The sequence below is a fragment of the Melozone crissalis genome, unplaced genomic scaffold, assembly GCF_028551555.1.
Source record: "Melozone crissalis strain CALT ecotype California unplaced genomic scaffold, PUWL_Pcris_2 ptg000019l_1, whole genome shotgun sequence".
NCBI classification, from domain to species: Eukaryota; Metazoa; Chordata; class Aves; order Passeriformes; family Passerellidae; genus Melozone; species Melozone crissalis.
In genome coordinates this window covers 4,205,120-4,231,668 of record NW_026535797.1, presented here as the reverse complement: position 1 = coordinate 4,231,668, position 26,549 = coordinate 4,205,120, and positions in this window count along the sequence as shown.

Genomic DNA, 26,549 nt, shown 5'->3' with positions numbered 1-26,549 from the left:
ATGTAATATATATATCAGAAAATAATAAATCAAGCCTTCTGAAACATGGAGTCAACATTCTCATCTCTCATCCAAGAACCCCTGTGAACACTGTCACAGGGAAGTACAAAACCCTGTCCAGGTAAGAAAATGAAATGCTGTGCACCATGCAGTAAATGGCAAATCCTCACATGTGGCTGTTGGAATGAGCTCTCACTGCCATGCCATGTGTGGGATTGTTTTTGTTCATATCAGAACCGCCAGGAACGGCTCTGCACCTTGTCTAAGGTGAGGAACAACAGAGAAAAATGGCCTGAGCAGCATCCTCAGCATCAGCACCTTCCCTTCACATCTGATGCACTGGAGGAGCTGCAGGACACCCTCACCCCTCACCAAATCCAGCGATGGGATCATGGAGTGCAATCACTGATGGTCCAGCTCTGTGCATTCCCACCAAACCACCCAAGGCACCTCCTGTGCCTGACCAGGGCTCCAGATCTCCATCAGTTTCTATCAGGACTTTTCATCAGATCTCTAAGCCTTCATTTCTGCAATTAAACCTGTTTGTGGTTTCACTAAACCCATCGAGTTTCTCATCTTCCTGTTTTTCTGTGGAAGGCGTCAATGTGTCTGAAGGATGTTAAATATTCCTGCTTGGTCCATTGAATTTCTGTGTTTTCACTGGTGGTGAAAATCCCATGTGAAATCTTGTTCTTTGCATAGGATGATCCAATAATTCCTGCAAGATTGCTTTAGTGTGAATGAAGGATGAACTCAGCCTCAATCCAAGATTTTTCTGGTTGTGTTCATGAGGGAGAAGATGTCAAATCAAGTTTCAAGTTTTGAAAATGTTCTCAAGCAAACCTTTGATATATTCCAGTGAAAAACATTTTATATTTGCACAAATATAAACACAGCAGTTGGGCCAAGTTATTTATTGTTGAGACATCATTGTCTGAATATTATTAATTTTTGTTTTATTAGTAAGGGGTTTTTTTCCCTGCACATATAATTGGTGTAGTTCTCTGTTGGATGGGGCAGTGGTGCAGCAGGAGTTTGGTTTGGGGTACTAAATTGTGAAAATTTATTTGTTATAGTTAATACCAGCATATTTTGTTATTAGGTGCTGAATGCTCTATTGCAGGATGCTTTTGAAGCCCATCTTCTCCAAAAGGCTGATGAGCCATTTTGGAAGGAAATCGTTAATTTAGTTTTGATCATGGTAAAGGAGAGGTTTGGTGGCCCCAAAAATGTTTAAATGCCCTTTGCTTTTTGGTAGCCTGCTGTGGCAGACAATGGAGTAACCCCAGGGGGACTACTAAGGAAGAATTGCATGATTAAAAAGTGATGGCAAAAGGAGATTTTATCTGTCTGTCTATTTATCCATTATCTACCTACTTGTAGATTCACTGCAATTAATTTCTTACTATTTTTTAAGTATGTAGTATTTTTTAGCATTAGAATTCACATAGTGCTGCAATAATTCTCCAAATCTTTTAATTCTTGCTGTCTGTGGTGGTGTTGACAGGGGTCCCAAGATGAGGGAAGAGATGAGAATCTTGATTCCATGTTTCAGAAGGCTGATTTATTATTTTATGATATATATTATATTAAAAGAAAATCATAGACTATACTAAAAGAGAAAGGAGACATCAGAAGGCTGGCTAAGGAAAGGAATGGAATGATAATAAAATCTTGTGATTGCTCACAGCCTCGACACAGCTGGACCTGTGATTGGCCATTAAGTAAAAACAATTCACATGTTGGGTGGTAAACAATTCTCCAAATCACGTTCCAAAGCAGCAAAACATGGGGAAGCTGAAGCTTCTCAGGAGAAAAGATCCTGGCAAAAGGATTTTCCACACAATATGTCTGTGAGAGCTGTCCTCTGAGGCATACGAGGAGCTGAAGGAAAATCCAGGAGAGCTGAAGGAAAGTCTGGGAGAGCTGAAACTTTCCTGAAAGCCTTTTATCTTGATGGAGAGCAGAGGGCTGAGGCGATTGTGTGGATGAGGATGGTACCTGTGGTGACAAATGGCAATTCGCTCACGTTTGGCCACCTCGGCCCCACAGGGACTTCACACTTGTTATTTCCAGGATTATTTTGTCCCTCATTCCACCTGGCAATAGATCCTTTCTGAAAGGTGTCGTAACACATTTTTTTTCTCAGAGGAGACTGAAACCAGGGGAGGAAATGGGGTGTACCTGATGAAATATCCTGCTTGGTTCGCTGGTGGTGGAATGTTTAAACCCAGCAGCTCCAAAATGGAACATCTGTACTGGTGACTTCAGAGAAGTGTGGGAAGGAATGACGCTTGATCTGAGGCAATCTCATGAAAAATACTCAGCACCATGGCAAGATGAAATGCCTCCTTCCATATGTATGAGCTTTACTAAGCTAGTAATCCACAGTTTAAGGAACTTTTTTTTTTTTTAATTTAATAAAGAGGTTATTTTAAACTTAGATCTGCAAAACACTCATACCTCCAGCACATTGCCTCAGTGAAATATCCCTCTACATGAAAATATAGACAGTTAGTTTTTTCTTCCAAAGTGAAACACTGCAAGGTCTTTCATTACTGGTTTATTATGCTTTCTGTATCTTTGCTCATTTTTCACCAGTATTGCATTAAGTATTGATATTGATTTCTTGTAAATGGTACTGAAATGGATGGCTCACAGTTTTTGTTATTGTTCTGTAGCACTTGTATGTAATTTATTACAGCTGCAATGGAACCTGCCCCTTGCTGCCAGGGTTTAAATTAAATGTGCCATGTTTTGGCCCCTAGTAGTCACATACATTTCTCATTCTGGATCTGAAAGTGTTATATACAGAGCAACTCTTTAAATTACTTCCTTGATATTATTTTAAAAGTTTATTTCAATAATCTTGGTAATTAATATGTAATACACTGCTTGAATTAATGGCATTTTTCTTTTCCATTAGAGAGACTAATTGCTGTCCTGTAAAAACAACATGGAGTACCTGGTAGTCATGACTGGCTTTCCTCTTTCTGGGAGAAAAAGGAGAAATCAGCTCCTGAATTTTTCAGTGTGTGTTGCACCTAAGTATTTTCTTGTGCATGGACTCCCCAAAAGACTGTAATGAAAGAAAGGTAATGATAAAGGAAAAACAAAGGTATTGATGGTGAGGAGGGACTGCCCACCTGGAAGGGCCATGTTTCTTTGGACCATGAAGTGGACTTAGTTTCGGTACAAAACTTGACTTGGAACCATAAATTAACTTGATTTTCTGGGAATGAAGCTGCAGCACTGACAAAAATGAGGTAAAGCAAAGAAAGTCCCCGCACCAAGTCTCTCTGCGCATAGGTTCCTTCATGGAGGGTTTGTAGAGAAAATAACATTGAGAGAACACCAGTGGTTTTAACCAAAACCCCCAAATTGATATAACAGTATTCAACACATTGATGTTGAGAGACACTCTTTATATATTTTTCAGTTTTATTTGCTGCTATTTTAATAGCCATAGAAATTGCTCTTCTGGCAGGGAGAGAACATTTTTTGACTCAGCCAATGGACAATGTTCTGTTCTATGATTCTGAGAGGATTGGGATGAAGGAAGGGGATTTGGGATGAAGGAAGGGGATTTGGGAGGAAAGAAGGGCATTTGGTGCTTTAAGGGTCCCTCTCCTCTCCTTGCTGGGTGTCTGTGGGTGCACCTCTGGGCTCTGGGTGCTCCAGGGCCATCAGTGCTGCTCTCCTGGAATTGCGCTGGTGTAAAGCACTTTTTACTCCTTCCAGAAGTCATTTATAGTGAAACCGAGCTTTTCACACAAGATTAACTGAAACCCTTTACAAAAAGTCTTAGTTCCAGTTCACTGGATAAATCCAATTGCCATTTCACAAGCTCTTCTCGGGCATTTCCTCCCCTTGATTTTGGACAGCATCCCTTACTCTTCCCTGACAGCTTCAGATACATCTGTCCCACTCAGTTCCCCCTGCTCATCCCAGGGAGGGCCTGGCCTCCCCAGCCCTTTTTAATCGAGGTCTTTCAAGCAAAACAGAAATATTTTCACATCAATCACATGTCAAAAAATTCAACATTTATGCAACAAAGTGGCTGCAGCCACTGTTTTTAGGGCTGGTGTGAACACAAAGAGGACACAACCAAAAATCTCAGGGAACACAAGGTTTTGGCAAGGCAGGGAATTGCTGCTCCACCACCACGTGCTTGATGGGAAGGGATCTCATGAAATGATGCTGCATTTACCAAAAAAGCATCTTTAAGGCATAAAATCTTGGAATTACAGAATAGTTTTGGTTGGAAAGGATATCTAGAGCTCATCTAGTCCATCTCCTTGCAATGCGCAGGGACATCTCCAGCCAGACCAGGCTGCTCCAAGCCCTGTCCAGCCTGGCCTTGGGCACTGCCAGGGATGCAGGGGCAGCCACAGCTGCTCTGGGCACCTGTGCCAGGGCCTGCCCACCCTCACAGGGAGCAATTCCTTCACAACATCCCATCTAACCCTGCTCTCTGGTAGTGGGAAGCCACTCTCTGTGTCCTGTCCCTCCATGCCTTGTCCAACGTCCTTCTCCAGTTCTCCTGGAGCACTTTTAGGTCTGAGAACTGGAAGGTATTGTTGTGATATGAGGAATATCTGCCATGCCAATTCCTCCCCCAACTTCTCATGTCTCTCTGTTGTTTCACCCTAAATAAAATCCTATTTAAACAGCGCCCATTTCACCATAAATATGTGTGCAGCACACCGAATAATGTGCCAAAAATTCTTTGCTTGATAATGACACAAATTGCTTTTACTGGGCATTAGACCTTGGTTGTCAAATCACTGCAAGGCAGTCTCCAATTTGTGACTGATTTTTAGCCACCATATTCACACACTTTTGCTGCACCTACAAGATTTGTAGGAAACCTTGCATTGAAGAGAATGAGTGCATTCATTGAGAAGATGAAGAAAAAGTGATATCTCCTTTGATTTTTTTCCACCCAAAAGGCAGATTATCAGTGCAGGGGGCTTAGTTAGCCTGTTGGGAGGAATTTTGTAATTTTTGCTTTTTGTTAGTTTGTTCAAGTCTCCTGGGAGCAAGAGGTGCAGAGCCCAAAGCTGATTTTGCACCAGGGCTGATGTGCTGTGCAGCTGGAGGTGTTAATCTGATCTGTCACTATTGGTGTCCCACACCTCAGCCCCAGTGCAGGAAATTAAAGAGTGAGATCTGCAAGGGAGCTATTTCATAATGCTTTAAACAAATGAACTCCTTAACACTGTATGATGTCTGGAAGATTGTTTTGTTGGCAGCAGTGCTGTCTGCAGTGGGAAGGGTTTGCTGGAAAAGCAGTGGTGTCAGCCACAGCCCAGGAAAGCTGCACTGGGAACTCTTACTTGAGCTTTATCATTACTGGGTAAATGACTCAATCTTTGTCAATTTTCATTTGGGCTGAGTTTCGTGGGAAGAACTGTCCCAAATCCAGGACTGCATCTTGCTTTATATGGAGAAATCACTGGCTTCACCCAGCCTCCCTCCCAGGTGTCACCAGGAGCATTTCACTGATGTGGGCAGTTCACAAACCAAGTAACCTCCTACATTTTCTCCCCTGCTTGCTTCAGAGGGGTTTGTGATGATGCCTGACCATTAAAGCTCTTTGCTGGTTTATGCTATTTAGAATCCCGTCCCTTCCTTTTATACCATTTCCAGGAGATTTCAATTCACTTTCCTGCCCCCTTTGCCACCCTCTGAACTGCAGAGGGGTGGAGGGAGACCCCCAGCCCTGAAGCAGCAGGCTGCAGCTCTCTGCATGGCTGCAGAGAAATAAATGCAGCCTCTGCTCAGCGAGAGGCTCCAGACTAACACCTCCCTTTCATTTCCCAGTCCCCCCAAGAGAAAAGAGGTGTATAAAAAGGGAGCAGGAATTCCTCAAGGATGATGGTAATGTACCCTCTCCACAAATTACCAGCAGACCTTTCCAGGAGCTGATCACCTATAAAAAGCTTCAGAGGAGTCATTACAGCCATTGAGCTGCTGGGGGGTTTATGACTCCTATTCCCCAGAAGGGCAGGCAGTGCTGGCCTGGTGCAGAACCACACTGCAGGGGCTGGGAGGTGGCTCAGACAGCCTTGGGGCAGTGGCAATTTCCAGCTGGAGAGGGATGGAGCTGTGGAACCCCAAACATCCATGCCTGGAGAGCTGTGAGGGGCTCAGAAGCTGCTTTCCCCCTCTGGAGCAGGAATGGGCTGGAAGCTGAATCAGTGTGGAGCTGCATGAACACGAGCAGTTCTGCCAGGGTTTTACCCCAAAGATCCAGGGGGATTTGTCCTTCCTCCTCACATCCCTGCTGCTCAGCTCTGTGTGGTTTGGGGATGCCTGATAAAGTGTGTGACAAATGGTGGGACCTTCTTGCCATCCCCCTGGTTGGGCTCTGCTCCCAGGGAACAGGGACGGGACAAGGGGAAATCCATGCCAGGAGGTTTGGATTGAATGAGGGACATTTTTTCACTGGAGGGATTATCAAGATGCCCCAGGGAAGGGGTGGGTCCAGCATCCCTGGAAGTGTTCAAACACCAAGTGGATGTGGGGATATGGTTTGGTGGGGATCTGGAAAGGCTACGGAAGGGTTGGACTGCCACAAGTATGTGTCTGCAAAATTCCCAGATTCAGCCCAGTTCTGGATAGGACTCAATTATCTTTTATTTGTATCTTTGAATTTTAAATGTGAAAAAAGGGAATGAGTTGATGATGTCTCCCCTTTTCCTGGCTCTTTGTGGAGGGGAGAGATGAACTGATTAAAAACAAAGAACATTTCAGACAAACCACAGCAGATATGTTGGACATAGTTGACCATCTGAGTGTATTGGCTATTGCTGTTCTATTTGTTATACAGTCAATGAAAATAAACCTAAAAATTCTGGTTGAATACAAGCTCTATGGCAGAACAGAGATTAAGTTTCTGTGCATGTTCTGCAGAGGAATTGCAGGCAGTATGCTTGCTGTTAGACTCCATTATATTTCATATCTGTACTGCAATGTGAAAAAGCTTAAATTTAAGGAATGATATATTTCTAAAATTTCATAGTATTCTTATCATTTTCCATTCAACACCTATTTTTTTTCTTTTGTTTTTTTCTTTTCTTTCTTTTTTTTTTTTTTTTTTTTACAACCAGAACCTTGCAGTGTCTGTGCAGCTCCACTTCACTCTTTGTGCTCCTTTTTGGTTTCATTTGCTGGTGTGAGAATATCACAAAATCAAATCACATGGAAAAATACAGTTCTGCCAGGAAAGGTTAACAAACAACCCGTGGATCCCAAGTGGGTTTATCAGAGTTAATTTTTCTTCCAGTTACCAAGACAGAAGGAAATTCAAGTATTTCAAATAGAAAACAAATCTTCAAGTATAGTACACACATAAAATCCTGAGCAAATGTTTACTGACTACAACACCTGGAACAATTAAGATGGTGCAGTGGAGCAGGGCTTGATTTAAGAGGGGGAGCCTGCAGATGTGTGCTGAGCACAATCCCTGTGTCCTCCAAAGCCCAGAGCAGCCCCAGCCTCCATCCCTCTGCTGCTCCTCTTGAGCTAATCTTGTACTTAGAGATAATTGATGCTCTCCACTGAGGGGAATGGGATGGGGAAAGGTGGTGATTTAGCAGCTGTGTTTGCTGCACTTGTTTTGGCTCATTTTTACTCCAGTGTGTGTCGAATGTGGGTCAGGGCTTTCACTGCCCAGCAGTGCAAGGAAACCTGCATTCCATTAAGGAAAGCTGTGCAAGTGGTGGTGTTTCATCCATTTCTCTGGCCAGATGCATTAGGTGATTATTTATAAAAATCTACCTATATATAGAAGTCCTTATTCAAACTTTTAGATTTATGAATCCAAAGAAAAACAAAATTACAGTTTTCGCTGAGCTCCTTTCACGTTTTCCTTCTTTTTCTTGATGCCACCTTGGCCATCAGGGAGCTCCTTGAACTCCTTGCCTCGTGTCAGAAGGCAGCTGGATGTGAAAACAAACCTCACCCCTGACAATCCATAAAGGAGAGGAAATGAAAACATTGTGTTTGTCATACAAACCTGCGCCAAGCAATGCCAGGAGAGCAGAAGGCGCTGCTCTCAAAATACTCTGTTCATCTCTGTTCATAACTCTTTATGTGTCTCTTGAACTGCCCATGGCTCACCCTTCTTCCTCTGCCTTCAGGAGGAATTGGGATTTTCTCAGTGCTGTGAGTTTTGGGAGAACATAACATAAAAAAAGCCAATTTCACAGCTGAAGAGCTTCATTTGAGGATTCCTTGCTGCAAAAGGTTTTGCTCTGTTAGGGCTGGGGAGGTGATGAACCCTGACTTGGTGGGTAAGTGGTTTGGATTCAGCACCAAATCCCAGATGTGTCAGAGAATTACAGACAAAAAAAACCCCAAAGTACCTTGCAAGGGATTTTAGCAACTGTGGTCCAGGCAAGGTGAGGGTGGGGAAAGGACTAAGTCTGATAAAATTATTATGATTTTATAAATGGCTTTCAAAATTCCAAACGGCTTCTCAAGGATTGATTTTTGTGTCAAGACATTGCACAAGGCTTCATAAATCATTATATTCATGGGAACCCTACAGTCAAACAAACCCTAATAGACATGTATATATGCATATATGAAATAAAAAGTAATTTTTTAAAAATTGCTTTCTTTATCCTATTGGTGGCAAACAATCTTGTTAAAGAAACCATTTAGGACAGTATTCTTTTTCCATGTCACCTCCATCATGTGCTTGGAAAGGACGTCACAGGTATTTAGCAGTCATGGCTTTGCATGCCAGGTGTCACAATTGGCATAAAATCCACACCAGATCAGATTAGATTGAATCCTTTTGGAAATTTAATCTTTCCCCAGTCCACCATGTGCTTGGGATAATTAGCTCTAAGATATCAAAGACATTGGAAAGACTAATTGAATAAAACTCAGAAAACCATTATATATTTTAGCAATATATTTTCTATTTTTATGTAGATATAGCTGAAATATATAGAAAGAAAAAAAGTCATAAGATGTGTGATAAAAACACTATTCCAATTAAAAAATAAGTATTACATAATTTCATTTATCTTACACTGTCAGCAAGCTTGTTACTGAGAAATTTGAGTAAGAAATAGAAGAAAAATTGTGAATCTCTTTTTTTCCCTGGAGTATTCCAAGGAATAATTCCTGGCCCATGAAATGTTTGCCTGTGGGGTGCACCCAGCAATTTGAAATTTAAGATGCACTGGTTAGTCTTGACTGGACATATGTTATATCAAATTGCTCATTCTGTGTCCTCTAACCAGGTATGCAAAGCAAAATCTCCCCTTTACACAGGAGCTGTTTTCTCCATGGGAAGGAAGTGGGAATAGAAAATCTTGAAGCCGGAGGAGAGAAACCAGAGCTGGAGTAAACCCTGTTTGTGTTCAGCAGAATATTCACTTTTCTTTTTGGCTTGCTGCTCAATTCTGTTCCACCATATTCCTCACAGAGGATTAGATTTTCTAGCTGATGACAGTATTTTTTTAGGAAACTAATGTCTCCAATGTATCCTCTCTGGAAGTCTTGCTTGGTCCAAATATCGATTGGATTTTACTACCAGCCAAGGTCAGAAACTGAAGAGGTTCTGGCTGCAGCAAGCTCTATATTAATCTCAATATCAACTAAGTACCTAAACTGTTATTGGAATTTGATGATCAATTACATCTTTGAAAAGTACTTAGTATGACATTTGTTGGACGTCCATATTTCGTGTTATACTGTCACACCTGATGGTTCAATAACTGGAAAAATACCAGCAGAGGATCTCTTCAGTTCTTTGTGCAGACAGGATCTGCTTCATAATTCACATTTCTTACTTTTACCCACATTAATAGGCATTACACACCATTAGAAGGTTTTCTTGCTGCTCACTTGCATTACATTAGAGAATACACTGCTGTTACACATGTTTAGGCAGACAAACACACAAAGCCTTCTTCCAGAAGGATATTTCTTAATTCCTCACCCTGCAGCCTTTCCATTTGGAAATGCCACCATTAAACTCAACTGCAGGGACTCAGTCTGTTCCTCTGCCATTAAACAATCTGCTCTGCTCTCTGGGAATGTGGGGAGGGATTTGCTCATCCTTGTGATGGTGTTCACAGGCGTCTCAGGTTGAGGGAAGACACGAGGATTTGAGTCCATATTTCAGAAGGCTGATTTATTTTTTTATTATATATATTACATTAAAACTATACTAAAAGAATAGAAGAAAGGATTTCATCAGACGCTGGCTAAGAATAGAATAGGAAAGAATGATAACAAAGGCTTGTGTCTCGGACTCTCTGTCTGAGCCAGCTGACTGTGATTGGCCATTAATTACAAACATCCAACATGGGCCAATCACAGATCCACCTGTTGCATTCCACAGCAGCAGATAATCAATGTTTACATTTTGTTCCTGAGGCCTCTCAGCTTCTCAGGAGGGAAAATCCTAAGGAAAGGATTTTTCATAAAAGATGTCTGTGACACATCCTGGCCTCAGTGAGGAATGGTTGTCACAGGTTTTCTTTCTTTTCGAGTTAAGCAGGTGCTGTAGAAGTAAAATGATAGAATCGCAGAATTATTTGAGTTTGAAGACTCACCCAGTGCCAACCCTGCCATGGCAGGGACACCTCCCACTGTCCCAGGAGCTCCCAGCCCCAGTGCCCAGCCTGGCCTTGGGCACTGCCAGGGATCCAGGGGCAGCCACAGCTTCTCTCTTCAAAGCCCATCCTCCAAAACCTTTTAAATATTTACCAGCCCATTTCCTTCCTCACTTCCTTCCTAGGTTTCACTGAATTGAAATAACCTGCAGAAAAAGTTTCCAAGAATGAAATCAACAGATGATACCCAAAATTTACCACAGGACAAGTGTTTGTACACATTTAGAGCAATGGCTTTTGTCAGATCAGAAACCTACACCAGCATGAAGGAGCTGGTCTCAGCACATTCTTAACTTCTCTCTTTATTAAATGGCAAGACAGGAAAAAAATCACAGAATTCAGTGGCTTATAAATAGCTTTAAAATTCATGGCTTGATTTAGCAGCCAAGCACAAACATGGTCTTCATTTTCTGTGGGGTTTGGGGTTTTTTTCTTGTTATAATTATTTTCTTTTTTGCTTGTTTGTTTAAAGGGGTTTTTAATGTATTTTTTGTTCTGTTTTGTTTGAGGGTTTTTGTGTATTTTTTGTTTTGTTTTGTTTTCTTTTGTTTACTTGAACTTGAGTCTGGTATTTCTGTTTTAATTCCCAAGTAATGAGAGCAATGCGGTAGCTTTGCTTATTTTAAGCATCATCTGCAATGATATCATTAAAAATAAAGTCATCACCACTGCAACTGCAAGGACCTTCCAATTTTCAAGCACATAAAACGTGATAAGTGAACTTCTCTCTTCTGAAATATGCGTTGCAGCCTCTAAACGAGCTGCAAAGGATGGATTTATCAGGCATCAAGTTCAGCCATCCAGATGTTGCCAGGCTCGTTTTTGTTGCTGGCTGTGGGTAATTTTGAAATGGTTTGTAAATTTAATTGACCATGTATGAAGCGTGCACAGGCCGTGCACAATCAGCAGCGTTGCCAAGATTAGCAGCTCCATTTCTTAGCTAAGCAGCTCTAATGTGCTTTATTGGAAGCAAAATGCACCCTGAGGCATTTTAAACACAGCAGCCAGGTAGGATGAGACTCAGTGCAGTGAGTAAGTTTTGAAGAGGTCAGAAATTCCGGTTCTTTTGGGCTGTCAGGCACACCAGTTAAACCTTGGGGAGGAATGACCTGACTGAGGTACCCACTGTTGGTACCTCAGGAGAGGGAAAAGGAAAACCCTGGGGTATCTGCTGTTGGTGGGCAGGTACTTATGGTAGCTAATATTACAAATCAAGGCCTAGAACCTCCTGCCAGTGGCTTCTTTTATACTTTGTGGGTGCTGTAATTTACCTGGCTCGTTAAACGATGTTAGATGGCACCACAGTCCACATCTGACATTTACAGCATCTCGAGTCTTATAATTAGATCACTTTAATCCACAGGTATTTATGTAGGATTCCTTAAATATGGACAGGAATTAGAAGAGGAAGAGAAAAAACTTTGGGATTTTAGATTTTTTTTTTAATTCATTCTTTGCTCTGTTCACAGTGTGGAGAGGTGTTAACCTGGGGGCTTTCTGTTGGCAAAAAATTTGGGAGCTATGCATTGCAAAGTCTAAATTAAACCCAAAATGCCAGTCAGAAATAAGGTCTGTTATTAGTATATAATCTTTCTGGTTGGTGCAATGCAAATCTTTCCTCATCTTCTGTTGTGCTTGTTTTACTTGGGATATTTGATCTTTTTTTTTTTTTTTTCATTTTATATATTTACCACTTTTCTGTAAACTCCTATTCCAAAGATTTATGTCAGAGAGGCAATTTTCTGCCCAACAAGAGACTTATCTTTTTAGTCACAAAAGCAGGTCCCCAGAATATAGCTTATTGCAGCAGCACAGAAGAATAAGTCAAGAGTTATCACCAAGTATAGCCAATTCAAAAAAAAAAAATTTTTTGCCTTGAATTATTTTTCAGCTCCAAATCCAGTTTCTGAGTTACAGTTATGAGACTCCCAGCTCTAGGCTCAGTTCTAACTAAAAAATTTCAAGAAATCATAGAACTATTGTGTTGAAAACCCTTTCAGAAATTAAAGGAAAACATACAGCTCTTGAACTGATGCCTTGGAAATGCACCTTGTAACCCTCATAAAATGGGTCTCACATGAAATGTTAGCTCAAACTCCCACAAATACTCAAATCACTCTTTGTTTGTTGCTGACCTGTATCTTTTAAGCTTAACCCACGCTTGCAAAAGCCCAAAGGAGTTGTATTTGGAGTCTGGCTGTTCATGTACCTCTCTACCCTAAATCAACAGAAACAATCTTCAAATAGGAGTGACTGCACCGCTTTTCCTTCCAGTAAATAGAGATTATTGTGCAATAGAAAATGATAACTTCATTTCACAAGGCTCTGAAGATTGGCCAGGTGGGTTTGCTCATCCCTCTGGCTTACTGGTGTGGGATGGTTTGGATGGTGTTGGGGCAGAGGAGCACTTTGAGGAGCCAGATATGGATTTTGTTAAATATATTCTTAATCAGGTAAATAATTTACATATTTGCTGTGACATTTCATATTAAATAACTAGAGTGGTTATTCTAGTTGTTAGGTAATTTCAAGACACAACCATGGCTCTGAACAGCCCTGATGGAGTTAGCAAAGGAAACTTGAATCCATCCGCAGAGAGGCAAGGGCCAGGCTCCCTGGAAGGCAGGCAGATCCCAAAGGGATCCCGCTGGGCACGGTGCCCCTGAGCAGAGCCTGGGGCAGGTGTGGAGCACAGGGAGCTCTGCCAAGGGCTGGGGAAGCTCAGGTGACTCTACCCTGCCATGGTGTGCTGTGGAGAACAGGAGTGCCAGCCCTCATCTCCACTGCAAAACAGCCCTGGGAAGGAATGGCTCTGGGGAAAGGGAAGGAATCCAGGCAGGATTTGGGATATTCACTACAGAGATAATGGGGAAGATTCCATAGGCATCACACATGTGAGCAAGGCACTGGAAGTGTTAATAAAAGTATCAGTTTGCAAGGAGAGCCGCCTGTAGTCTGAGGGATGTCATCAGACACCAAGTCAGTTAATTAGGTCCAAAAATTAAGCCTGGGTAACTCTTCTGTGGAAATTCTACAGTGCTTTGCTCACAGTTTTGAGCAGACAGCACAATCTTTACTTTGCATTTGAAGTCTGTGGAAAATTCTCAGGGATTTCAACAGAAATGTTGAAATCGTGTACCCGAGGCAGCACCTTGACATCGAGGGGCATTCAAAGTGGAGTTCATATCTAGAGAGCCATCAGGAGATCTCTGTGTCATTTAAATCCAAGTGAAGTCCTATTTTAAGCACTTTAACATGACCTGAGTGATGCAAAGGCCTTGTCATGGTCTTTCTCCTTGGGAGTAAATTTCACACTTGGTGAAATTATCATTATTATTATTATTGTTGTTCTTGCTGTTGCTGTTGTCATTAAATTCTACTTTAGGAAAGCTGAAGGAAGCAACCATGCTGGTAATACTGAAGCAATGAGGAATGAAAAGCTCTAACAGTCTGAGGAATTACAGAGGAGTGGCTGTGCAAACCCTCATTCTGCAGCACAAAAGGATGAACTGGATCCTCTACCACCAGCTTCCTGAATGAAATTTCATAAATCCCTGATGTTCCAGGCATAAGGCACTAACCCAGCATGTTTATCTCTGTTTTTTCCTTTATCTAATACTGTATATTTATTAAATTTTCCCAGTCTCTTTTGAGTGTTTCCTGTGTCAAAGTGGCAGCATCCTGCAGATGAGGAGATGGCATTGTAGCGTTTTCCACACTCACTCATCAACTCATCTGCTTTTCTCTGCTGTGCTGTATAAGTGTGCATCACCAAGGACATGTTTCCTCCTCTGAATTATTTCTCCTGATTCGAAAATGCTCTGTTAACTTCCTTGTCAAGCTCTTATGAACCATTACCGTTTCTCTCAAAATGCACGTGTGCTTTTACCCTTTGTACTGATAAAATACTCATGGTAATACAGTGCTCTTAGTTTTGAGAGTCTAGGAATATATTTTCAGCCTTAGAAGATGTCTTCATGGATTCTTTGTATGTTTTCAATGTGAATTCCAGATAAAGGGTATCCAAAACTCATGTTGAATTTAAGTGTGCGAGCAATTTTTGTGGGTCATAAGTTTAGTATTAGATATTCTCTTTAACCATCCCTCAGTTCTGGTGTCTATCTGCACTCAAGACCAGGACTGATTCTCCCTCCCTTCCTCCCCTTTTTTTTCCCTCCTTCTTCCATTTTTCTCAATAATCTGAAAGTTATGTTGTGGAGACAAGGACATCTGATCAAAAAACTGGGCTACCTCTGCAAATAAGATAAAATCTTGTTTGTTTGATAGGCACAGATTCTCATATGTGCATGTATTCATTTTTTTTGTGGACATCCTCTCTGAATAGCAAAAAGCTGCTGCAACCAACCTGGTCTTCATGGGCACAGGTTGAATTATACAGAGGAATAATTCAGCAGCTTCTGAACAAAATTTGTATTATGGGTGATTGTTCCATCAATTGCTCCAAAAATTGCTCCATCAAAGCAGTGGGTGGTTGTTCTTCAGTGGACATGGGAGACAAAAATCCAGACCTGTCTTGAATTCCAGAGACACTGGGCAAAGCTTTGATATCTCCTTTCTGCAGATCTCACTGTCGACGTTCTGGTTTAGACTTTGTCCTTTACTTTTCCCTATTCCAGGACAGGAAAAATGGGAATGGCTGTAAACTGACAGAGGGCAGATTTTTGGATATTAGAAATTCTTCCCTGCGAGGGTGCCCAGAGCAGATGTGGCTGCTCCTGGATCCCTGTAAGTGCCCAAAGCCAGGTTGGATGGGGCTTGGAGCAAATTGGGATGATGGGACATGGAACACAACGTGCTTTGCTGCAAGCAGTGCTTTCCTTCCTTCTCTTACCCTCACCTCACTTTTAGTTCTCATTCTGTAAGAGAAAAATAAATGCAGTGCAACCTACATCAACAGGCCTAGAAATTCAAAGGCATTTTTAGCAATGGCAAAAAAAATACTGAATAACTTCAGGTGATGCTTATGGTTCCTAAAAATGCAAGTATCAACTGGTAAGTTTTTTGAAAATTGAATATAAAATCATAGAAAAATGCTTTATTTGATTCTCTGTTTATGGGAAATTCATTTTATTTGACTTTTTTATTTGTAATATCAACTATATTGCAGAGCAGAGTTTCTAGGTGCTCCCTTATGGTACCATTCTTCTAAATTATTAATGCCGTACTGTTGATATATTGTCAGCCTTGTACATACATTCTATGAAAATGAGTTTTACAGTAGGCTGGGATTTATAACAAAGCTTGACATATGCAGCTAATTCACCTAGACAGTCTTGTCAGTTTTAGGTTCATAAATAATTGATACTCAGGGCTTGGAGTTCAGCTACTGTTAGTGCTCCAGCTGTTAAATTTCAGCAGCATAATGGATGAATATTTGTTTATAATTTCTGTACATGGACCTGATGTCAGATCCCTGGTCTCATTTACATAGGTAGATTGAGATGTTGTAAGTGTAATGAGCATATGAAGATGATGAATTGTTTTCCTCAGTGCTGGTGCGTTTCTGTAAATGTTTGATTAGTTTTGAATGGATTACTGTTAGATTATCTGGTTCAGGGGTTAAAGTGAGCAGCTCTTTGCTCCCAAAGCTTTCGTGATCCCTTGCTGACAGATTTTAAAATTCATACAGTGATATTAGTGCTGCAAAAGCGAGGGGTATTCTTTGCAACAGATGTTTAGTAATTAAACATACGGTTTCCCTGTTTGGAAGTTGCCTGGGAAATTTAAATCAGAATGATTTGTTTACCGTAGTTTGAGGGAATTACAGTTTCTAAAAAAATAATATACTTTTGCCCCTAAAGTGCTGGAGTTTTCCCCCCAACAACACTAATTAAAAATGAGCAAAACACACACATACCCTCCCAATAATTCAGGTGCTTAACGCCTTGGCCGACAGATGTGAAGCCATTAAAAACAGAGGTTTCTTCTCATTTTCTCCTCCCGTAAAGTAACGAGCAATATTCAGAAAAACATTTTCAATTGGACGCCCCAAGCAGAGATGCTGAAGCAAACCAGATTTCCAACCATCCCTTCCTGCTGGAGCCCAGCTGGGAGAAGCTGTGGGGTGTGGACACGTGGCTTGCACACGATTCCCAATGACGTAAAGGGTGGGAGCAAGCAGGGGGAGCTCAGCAAGGAAATGACATTGGAGAAAGCCAGAATAAATTAAAATGAGATGTTCCTTCATCCGCTGGGGCTTGGTGTGTGCCACACAGCTAAAGGGGTGGGGAGCAGAAAACATGGGGAGCAGACTGGGTTTGGCTTGCTGGGGGTTTATGTAAAGATGGGAGGAAGAGGAGAGGGTCATCCCATGTCCCATGTGCTTCTGCCAGCCCTGATGACACAAAAAGATGGGAGGAAGAGGAGAGGATCATCCCATCTCCCACGTGCTTCTGCCAATCCTGGTGACACATAAAGAAGGGAGGAAGAGGAGAGGGTCATCTCATCTCCCATGTGCTTCTCTCAGCCCTGGTGACACAAAAAGATGGGAGGAAGAGGAGAGGGTTATCCCATCTCCCCCGTGCTTCTGCCAGCCCTGGTGACACAGGGAATGAGGTGGAAACCGAGCCATGGTGGGGAAATCCTGCGCCGCCTCCTCTGACCCTGCTCACTCAAACGCAACCCTTTATATTCCTGCCTTTCTCCCACTCCCCGCACGCCACCCTCCCTGCAAGCAGCCCTTGGACAAGAAGGTCTCGTGGAGCAGCTCCTTAATGAGAAGATTTAGTGGCCACAACACCACGGAGCCCAGCGCCTCGCCCGCCACCGCGCCGCGTTTTGTCAGCCCCGCGCGCGGTTCCCCTGGCTTGTCTGGCAATCATGTTAGTGATTATATGGGTAATGAAACACGTGCTCTTTTTGTCTGTGGCTCTGATTAATCTGCTTTCTATTTAGCCATGATTTATGGTGCTCAACTGTTGAGGTGAGCGCTGGCCCATCAGTTCCGCGGCCTATTATGGGCGCCGCGGCGGCGAAATGCCTGCGAGGCTTGAACTGTTTCTTGACAGCCAGGCTTCCCGCTACATTCCCTCCAATCTGTTTTGCTTCCTGGTGTGACCTTTCATACAGTAAAATACATTAGTTGAATAGCACAGTCTCATTAAAAGAGTGAATTAACCGAAGAGTCTTTTTAACTAAATGACAGCCAAAGGACTGAGTGCTAATAGCCACGGGCAGTTAGAAACTTAACTCATGAATCAGTCTGTTAATACTGCTCGCTGCCTGAAGCGCTAAGGGCACCACACTCTCTGCTTGCTCTCATAAGAAGAAAAGCTCATTACTTTCCTCCTGATGGGAGAGAAAGAGTGAGCGAGCAATAATAAAGCTTGAATTTTTCAATACTGTTAAAAATGGGGCTGACAGATTGCCGACAATAGGAGCAACGGGCTAGACACTGCAAAGAGAGCCACTGAATTAGCAATACCATATATCATACAATCTAATTAAATCAACCCCAAGAATGAAATTAGTTTTCTGTGAGTGAAATGGCCTTTGAAAGAGCGCTATTAAATGAACTGTAGAGCATTAATTAAATAATTCACAGTGAGGGATTTTGCATTTATACAAAAATTGTGCACTTAATTGTCCATGCTGTATTACAGATTTGGCCTTATGTTAACAATGTGTCTAAAGCACACTTATTGGAGCGTATCAGGAACAGCTTAACATAAATGCAGCTTATAAAGTTTTAAGAATTACCAAAGAAACTGGAGAAAAGCAGTAACAATGGTAAAAAAAATACACACAGAGTCAACCACTTTTTCACATTAATCCCCTGCACGTGTGACAACTTGTTACGTTTTTTTCCCCAGTGGAATGACATTAGGGCTTCTGAGTTTTAATTAAACAAAAACTGCAACTTCTTATGATTTAGCAAAATAAAACACCTTTAAATTGCCTCAAAATAACATATGCATGAAAATGGCTGGGCAAAACAGGCATTTTGCTGTGGAAGAAGAAAAGACAAAGTCTTTGGTCCTCAGATTTTCAGTAACATAAACAATAAAAACCAAATAAGGGCCATGAAATCAATTTAGTTTTTATTTTACACCCATATCACTCTATAAGTTCAATTAAGAAATATGCCATTTGAATACCAAAACCTTTGATTTGCAAACCATAAAAATGAAATTTTTTTTTTAAATCTGCCAGCTGGGGAGAGAGGTTGAAATTAAAAAACTTGATGATGTTTTTGTCCCTTTAAATCCTGATGTTTTCCTATACATATTATGGCTTGCCAATAATATTATGCTCAATGTTATTTAACTTCCTACCAAAGAGAAGCCTTGGCTGTCAAATACACTTGACAATGTGTATCCGTATTAAATACACTATAATGAACATTCGTAGCTTTTTCATTGCCCCTTTTTATTTTCATGTAAATTTGTGATGTTACTTTGAAATGTGAAAATAATCTACTCTTCCATGTGGATACTCTCAAAAAAATTCAAGAATGTGTAGACTACTGGTATTTTAAGATGCTGGACATAATTCTTGGCTTTTTTCACCCTTGCAAACATTAAAAACACAAATAGAGAGGGCAGTAAGTGCTATATATTGCAATTTTATAAAAAATAGATATAACCAGGATATACTTTTCCCCAGTGCTTGCAAAACCAGGCTTACATTGCTAAATAGTACATTTACTTAAATTTATTTATGTGTTATTTTGTTTTCCTTTTTATTTTTGATTTTGATTTCTAAAAAGAACAAATGAAACCCTCTAATGCTCCAAAGGATGACCACTTCAAAACCGTGTGGGCAAATGAAAATATTCTTCAGTTATAATGAGATCCAATCAAATTAACTCCCTAAATTAAAACACAAGAAGCTGGGAGTGTTATCTACATATTCTCTGTCTTCTTACCAGCCTCAGATTTTATCAGCAGTTTCCTCAATCAGAAAAACATTGTGTTTCAGTAGTCATTTACTAATAGCCTAAGTTTGAAGATGGCAAGAAAACTGTGATAGTCAGTGAAGGCAGCATCTGCACCTGGCCACCAATTTTGAGCAGAAGATGGAGATGATGGACTTGGATGATTAATAATATTTTATAGCATGTTCCTGTGTTTGGTTCCTCTTTGAGACCAAGTCCCTGTGAAGGATGAGGTGTAACAGGACCTGGGAGTTAGATCTAGAGCATGTGAGTGCTCACAGTATGACACAAAAGGAGGTTTCCTAAGAGAAAGTGGAATTAAATGGACTGACAGCTTGCCGACTGTGTGGCGCCATGCAGGCAATGAGGGGATGGACATGGTTTGAGCATCTGTGTCCCCTGGTGAAAACAGAAATTCTGCCTCTGTCACCTGTGTGAGGTGAAAACAGAGCCAGCCTATCCCAACTCCAAAGGGGCTTTGTCCTGCAGGCCAGTCCTCATGGTGACCATCTATGGACTGCTTGGTCATGACATCCAAAGGAGGGCAGCAGAGCTGGGAAGGGTCTGGAGCACCAGGAGCAGCTGAGGGACGGCTGAGCCTGTACAAAAAGGAGTCTCAGAGGGCTCACAGCCATCTCTTGCTGGAGTTGTGTTAAGAACTCACATCCTGAAATGTGGCAGCAGTGGTCACTGCAGGTATGAATTGGTGATGCTCAGAGAAGCCAAAGGTATCTGAGCTGGTAAGGACATGTCCTCTCACACCTACAGGAGCTGCAGACATCCTAAATTGTTGAGTCTAGCTCAATCTCAAATTTACACAAGGCTGTGATTCCTTGTGCTGCACCAGCTCATGCTGAGTAATCTTTCACTAAAAATATTTTCTTAAATGACACTGAAAGGCTTCAGTGACAAGTCATTGTAGTTTTGAATTTCCATTTATTTTATTCTGAGATTTGGTACTGATATAAAACCACCGTGAACCTGTTAATGATATTTCATGTGCAGTAATGTCAAACTATTCAATCAGTCGCATCATTACCTTTCATATTAAGCATATTTAGTTTATTCAGTTGTAACAAAGCATTTCAAGCACTAAAGGTCTTCTTTCCCAAAAGTACTCACTCATTTCAATATCATTTCATATCATCTCTCAAAATGTGTATTTTGTCTTGATTTTAGATGAAAGCCAAAGGAATAAATGCTTTATATTACCTAGTTGAGAAAACCTGAACATTTGTTCCTCAAAATAGGCAACTGAAAATATTTGGGCTGTTTCTTTATAAAGCTAACAGAAGGCTGAACTTTTCAAGTAGTTCCTATAAAAATTTCGCAAAGTCTTGGAAGGGCTGGAGGCATTTATAAAATTGGTGGAAATGCCAATTAGTGGTCTGGATCACCCTTGCAGGCAAGGCAAGATGTAGTTTCCAGTTGGGAAATGACACTGCACTTGATACTAGTGAAAGGATTGAGAAGCACAGAATTAACTTTATATGTCCATATATACATGTCTGGCAAGCTACTGCAACTTACTGGGGGTTGTGGAACTTACTGGGGGTTCTTTTGGCACAAAAAGGGAACAAAACCTTTCTTTGTGAAATTGTGTTTTGGAAGTGGCTTTACAGGTTTGGGTATAAGGTAAGGAAAGAGCAACATTTGGATTTTTTAACCTTAATTATAAGTATTATAAAAAACTACAGATGACTACAGTTCTAAGCATTGCTAAATGCAAAATCCACTAACACACCTGCAACACACCAGAAACTGAAACAAAAGTAAGGCACATTAAACAGCAAGAAAATTCTGGACAAAGAAGTTGGATTAATCCTCAGACAAGTGTTTAACTTCCTGTGGTTCCTGTAAATTTAGCTCTGTGGGGCTGTGCCTGCTGCCTCAGGGAAGCAGGGACAGAATTGGCATTGCACACCTTTACTGCTGCTTCTGCTTAATATCCACATCCAGGACAGCCATCACTCAAACCAAAATGAAGTTCCAAAAGATTTTGGGACAACTGAAAAAGCCAGAGTTTTATGGCTCTCTCCCTCACCTACTGCATTATCTATAAACTATTCCTTGCTGGAAATGAACTTCTAGTCAGGATGGCAGAGGACCAGTGTGTTATATATCAATACATAATGTAGGAATGTTTCATTCAATATGCTGCAAAACTTGCTATTAAGAATTAATCATTCTCCTCCTTCAGCAGTCTCTTCAATGCATCCAAAAATTTGCCATTTCTGAACACATCCCCAGTCAGGAAAGTCATCTACTCTTGTAGGGTGTGGATCAGAAGAAAACAGTGTATGGGATCTTAATACAGAGTTTAGCAACAGCAGAGTTTAAAAACAACTTTTTCCACTTGATAACTTCTAAGACTTCTACCAATCTCCTAATTTTGCTTGGAATTCAGATGGCAGCAGGAGGAGATGCTCCTCAAGGCAGAGTGTGGAGGCTGGGACAGTTTCTGCTGCCCAGAGCTCTCCTGTTTCCCTGGTTTGTACCCACTGGTACAAACCAGTGGGTTGTAAACATATTTAGGAATATCACAGGGCACATCAAAGACAACTTTTCTTGGTGTTTTTTCATGATGTTGTTGTTTGCCTCCCTGCCCCTGCTGGTCTTCTCTTTCTTCACAGCCTTCTGCAGGGAGGTCACCACCAACTGCAGCCCACCAGCTTGTGTTTAATTTAAACAGATCTACCAGTTTAAATGTGTGCAGATGTCCATTGCTATCCTCAGGAGCTTCTGTGTCCTGCTTAAGGGATTTAGTGACACAGGTTGGTGAAAATAAAAAAGCAGAGAAGATGTCTTGTGCATGCTTTCAGGAAGAAGCAGGATGTTTGAAGCTGAAATATGGGAATGGAAGTGCATCTGGGCCATCTGCCAGTCCCACACCCAGGAAAGAGCTCATCTGGAGAGGATCTGAACCACATGGAACAGACAATGTCCTGTGGCAATCATTAAGTAGCCAAATGTCTCCTCAGGTTCCCTGGGAGAGATGAAAATAAAGATCAATACATGTATGATGAGATTGTTCAGAAAATTTGACTTCAAGGTAGTTGTGCTCCTTGACTGGGTGCATTTAATGTAAAACCCCACTGATCTTAGGACATCTCTTCCTCAGGTGTTCCAGGTGATTCCATCTCAGCCATATAAATAAACACCTCATATGAATAAACAACTTGACAAAAGCCCCTCTGCACATCAAGCTTTCTCCACCAATAATTTTTATCATTTTCCATCAATGTTTGGATTCTTTGAGGAACCCAGCCTGTAACAAATGTGCCGTGGATGCTCTAACAAGAAAAGAGCAGATGCAAGTTTAGTGAATATTGAGTTTTAAACTCGTCCCGCGGTGATTTGTGGCTGTGTCACTGCAAATATTTTTCAATGTCATTGCCTAAGCCCTGGCTGTCACTAACATGGTCAGCTGGGGAATAGAAGGCCTAACTCTATGATCTTGGTATTAATGGCAGCTGTTGAGAGTGGCAAAGGTGATAAAGTGTTGTTTAGCTATTGGTGCCATACTTTTGCTGCAGGACATTATTATAAAACGTTGTGGTTTTTGTCAGATTTCAATCACTTCTCCAATAACATATTTAGAAACTTACTGCAAAAAACATCTTTGAGGGTTTTGGGATTTTTTTTGGTCTTTTTGTTGTCTTTTTTATCGGGTTTCTTTGCTTTTAAACCACAACTGGAACTATTTAACATCTTAAAGAAAAAAATATTTCAGACTGTCTCTGAAGTCCAGTTTATTTTCAGTTTGGTTGGACTTATTTTTGATGCAAATGTTTTGGATTGAATGCTCAACTCAAACTGGGTGAAAAAAAAATGAATCCCTGTGATCTGGGCTGGATTGGCAGCTCCTAAAGGCAGCAGAGTTCAGCTGCTATTCCAGACCTCTGGATATCTGGTAGTCTGTGCTTCCTCCTGCTGTGCATGTATATTTTATACTAATGTTAATGGGAGTTATGTGTGGATATTCAGCACAGAGAGCACACCCCATTTGGTAGGTAAATTTATGTGTCGCTCTTTTTCATTATTCCCCAGACCAGTACAAGGAGAAATAGAGATATAAGATTTATAAAGCTTCTACAATATCCTGTTTTGCCAAATTGTATTCTAGCAAGGGCATGACAGGATTACTTGCCTCACCCTTGACACCAGAGGAACACAAATTAATGGCTCATTGTCACTGTCATTAAGGGTAGCCCTGCATGTTTTTAAGTTATAATTTAAAACACCTGAAATCCAAGCCTTTATTGATGGCCAAGATTGCTCCATTTTAAAGCTTTTGATGAATACATTCACTGTTACTTTAAATGAGGCACGGTCTCTCTTTATAAAAAAAAAGGATATAAAATTAGGTTATGAGAGTTTATACAGCTTTTAAATATCAAGCTGTCAGGGCTTGTGCAGGTAGAAATATTATAATCGAAGAATGGTGAAGAAAGAGTTTATATTAGAGGGAGGGTTTTTGAGAAAATTCATACCAAGCAGAATATAATGGAGACAGGTTTTTTGCCAGTGCTTTGGCTCTGCTGACCTCCATTTGCAGCAGAGATTAGCCTGATAAAGCCGACACAACCTCAATAAAACACTAACAATGGAAAGAAGTAAATAGAAATCATATTAAGCAGCAGCAATATTGCATGAATTGAAACAAAAATTTAGGTATAATAGCCTTGGTGGGTTTTAATATTGTTCCCAATCACATCACAATATGAATCATATCATAGTGATTCTAAATAACATTTATCATCTTTAAATCTTCTCTCCTAGAAGATGACTCACATTATTTGAGAGGGTTTTTTTGAAGAGTTCATACATAATTAAATGTGCTGGAAGCAAAGGGGATAAAATGCCTTGAGAAACAGCAACTTTTTGTTATATGTTCAATTAAATGCAACAATTACATATTTATTGTTATTTTGCTACCTTGCAGAAGTTAAATGAATAGAATAATAGAAAGGTATTGCAGGACAGGACTCAGATAAATCCAGATGGGAAATTTTATTCAGTTTTCAATTACTGTAGCATTGCTAAATTCTGGGCACAATCTGTAGACCATGACAAAACGAAAAGATTGGTCAAAAATGCATTCACAGGGGATTAGAGGCTAAATATAACAGAAAGATGGTTCAATTCATTTTGTCAGAAAATTATCTGTCCAAGAGACTATATCTTCATTTACAAGGAAAAAAATTTAATCCATCACATGGATGGACTTTGCTTTTCAGGGGACTCTGGGGTTCAAATTGCAGGGGTTCGACTTCTCAGTGCATCGGGACGGGCTTGAAATGGTCATGGGAGGCTCCAGACTCAAAGGGGAGAGGTAGGAGATGATGTCAAACCCCAAAATTTCTACCATCCTGGCTCCAAAATGGTGATGGTGGTGACATGTGGAAAGATCCCATGGTTGGGAAGAGACCACTTCTGAATGAAGGAGAGGTCTTTATTCACCCACAGAGCCGCTTAGGAGGACTCAAATGCAAATGCTGATGTTGAGGGCAAGGTCTTGGAAGTGAAGCAGGAGTTTGAGGTGTTTTAGGGTGTGTCTGAATCAGGGCCTTTCAGACAGGATGCCCAAGAAATCCCTCTCCTCTCTTGTGGGAAATACCTTGCACAGGAGTCTGACTTCGGGACAGAGGTCATGTGTGGAAGAGGTTTTACAGTGACTTCTGTGGGCCAGAGAGAAGTTTGATAAGAGGATCCATGTTTGATAAGGGGGTCCATGTTTGATAAGAGAATCCATGTTACATAAGAGGATCCATGTTTGATAAGGGGATCCATCTTTACCCCTGGAAGAATTCCCTACCAAGGTCGTTGACACAGAAACCAAGAAAGAAAGACAAATAAGAGATAGCTGCAACTCTGTTCCAATGAGTGCTTTGTTTGTCTTTCCTGACCAATGAGTGAAGTGTAAACTTATGAGTTTTTTAAAAATGTACAAGAAGCATGCACACTATATTAAAAATGGGTTTGAAGCCTTCTGAAAATGGAGCGTGTTGCTTTGTGTTGTCTCCGTCTCAACTACAGCAGTCATGGATGTGGAGCCCAAACAGGAGGAGGAACTTAAGCCCAGAGGATGGATAAAGAATTTAAGCCCAGAGGATAGATAAGGCATTTAAGTCCAGAGGATGGATAAGGAATGAGGCTCTGTGAGTCCTGCCTGCCAATGCACCTCCCGGTTCTGCAGGGGAGTTTTCGGGCTGCAAAAAGGAACATTCCCATGTTGTGCAGACAGCCGGGCTGGTACCTCATGCACAGCTCTGGGTGCTCCTGATGGCAGGGTGTCAGCAGCAGGAGTTTGCAGATGGGCTCTGGTTTGAATACTTTGGACATCAATAGTGACCTGGGGATAGCTGACATGAATTGAAAAATGAGAAATGTGGGATATTTATCCATTTAATATCATGAAGTCTGATACTGATGATACCTAACCAAGATCAAATACACAGTGCAGTCTGTCACCCACAATTTATCACCTTTCACAGACTAGGTCTAGCTGGCTAAATATCCAACTTTACTAATTAAAGGGTTAATTCAGACGTCCTAAATAGGGGCCTATCTTTAGACTTTGTTTATCTCTGTTTGTTCCAGGACATGGCAAAAAGGATCATAAAAATAATCTACAGGAAAAACAGAGCAGCATTTATGTATTGCACAATAATGATTTGAAAATACAAATTGTAGGTATCCTTGACTAGTCAAAGAGTGGCCAGGTAGCATCCAGCAAGAAAAATTATATTATAAAATATAAGCACAGCATATATTTCTTGGTATTTTATGGTATATTTTAGTCTATTTTATGGTAGGGCATACATGTCATGATTTTATATTTTAAGAAATGTAAGGACAGATTAATATATTTAGAACAGAGGTTAATAAAATGCATCAACTCAATGAAGTGAACAATTAGATGGAATGAATAAAACTAATTAAGAGTTAGTAATCAGCAATGAGAATAAGCTAAATTTCACTCAGATCCTAATTAGCAAAAAGTGAAT